The sequence below is a fragment of the Alligator sinensis genome, unplaced genomic scaffold (assembly GCF_000455745.1).
Source record: "Alligator sinensis unplaced genomic scaffold, ASM45574v1 scaffold410_1, whole genome shotgun sequence".
In the NCBI taxonomy this organism is placed as follows: domain Eukaryota; kingdom Metazoa; phylum Chordata; order Crocodylia; family Alligatoridae; genus Alligator; species Alligator sinensis.
The window spans coordinates 875491-876810 of record NW_005841972.1 but is presented as its reverse complement, the minus strand read 5'-3'; the positions used below and the strand labels follow the sequence as shown (position 1 = coordinate 876810).

The following is a 1320-nucleotide window of genomic DNA, read 5'->3' as shown; positions in this document are numbered from 1 at the left end:
GGGGTGGCAGCCACTGCGTGCAAGACCCCACCTTCTGTGGGCACAGCTCCTTAGACAAGTGGTAGCAGCAGCGCGGGATGGTGGTGGTGGTGGCTGCATGCCGCTCAGCCGGCCTGCAGGGGGGGTGTCGCACACAGCCGCTGCCATCACCTCGCACCACTGCTTGTCTTCAGAGCCATGCTCGCGGATGGGGGGGCTCGTGCATTCCGGCTGCCAACACATAGGCATGGCTGTGACAGGCAAGTAGCAGTGGTGGCAGATGCCGTGTGCAAGCCCCACCCTCTGGCCAGCACGCAGCCACCACGGGGCACAAGTGGTGGTGCAGTGGCAGCTGCCACAGATGAGCCCCCCCCTTACCCTGCTGGCCAGTCAACCTTGCAGCACGTGTGCGGCCACAACTGCATCGCCACTGCCATGCCCTGCGCCACTTGCCCACAAAGGTGTGCGGCTGGCTGTGGGAAGGCAACGTGAGTTGCAGTGGCAGAGTTGCAGTGGCAGGCACCCTGTGGCCCCAGCACCTTCCCTTTCCCCCAGCCTGCTCTTCTGCTTCCCCTTCCCCCCCCACACACACTTACCTGCTAGGGTGTCTGTGCGTGTGTGTCTGCATGTCTGTGCCTGTGTGTGTGGGGCTGGGGGGCTGTTGTGGGGCAGTGAGGGGAATCAGGAGGGCTGAGGAGGCTGTGGGGGGAAGTGAGGGGCATCAGCAGTGCTGTGGGGGAGGGGGCTGTGGGGGGGACCTTTAATTTTAATAACGAGTTTTGAGTTTTTAATCAGAGAATTTTCAATTTTTAAATCAGAGAAAACCAGGATCCCTGCTAATCACCTTCTTTTCCTCCAAGTGCTTAGAAATGGATTCCTTGAGGACCTGCTCCATGATTTTTCCAGGGACTGAGGTGAGGCTGACTGGTCTGTAGTTCTCTGGAGCCTCCTTTTTCCCCTTCTTAAATATGGGCACTATATTTTCCCTTTTCCAATAGTCTGGGACCCCTCCTGATTGCTAGGAGTTTTCAAAGATGATGGCCAATAGCTCTGGAATCACATCAGCCAACGCCCTCTTTTGCTTGATCTAATGCTCTGCTGGGGGAGTGCCCCACTGCCACTGGGCTGTTTGCCCCTCGCCTGCTTGCGGCATGTGTACACGTGCAGCAGGCTGGCCACCAAGCGCCAGACCGGGCGTGTCGACCTCATCGGGCCCCACAGGCTGCAGGAGCAGAGCGGGCAGGTCCCGGCACTGGGCTCACAGCCCTGATGGAGCCTCGGGCCCCACCCGCTCCACCCCAGCGGGCAGGCGGCTCCGGGGGGCGGCGGGGGGCCCGGGAC

At 60.8% G+C, this 1320-nt stretch overlaps 2 protein-coding genes across 2 annotated transcripts in view; one reads left to right on the top strand and one right to left on the bottom strand.

Moving 5' to 3' along the window:
• NPRL3 (NPR3 like, GATOR1 complex subunit) overlaps positions 1-845 on the bottom strand; it is a 157864-nt gene extending 157019 nt beyond the window's left edge. Inside the window, exon 1 of the mRNA XM_006020877.3 lies at positions 824-845. The gene's annotated coding sequence lies outside the window, so the exon portion shown is untranslated. The remainder of the gene's footprint in view (positions 1-823) is intronic.
• A 19-nt stretch (positions 846-864) lies between these two features.
• Positions 865-1320, top strand: part of LOC102384426 (hemoglobin subunit pi) — a 21213-nt gene continuing 20757 nt past the window's right edge. The window contains exon 1 of the mRNA XM_006020875.1: positions 865-893. The gene's annotated coding sequence lies outside the window, so the exon portion shown is untranslated. The remainder of the gene's footprint in view (positions 894-1320) is intronic.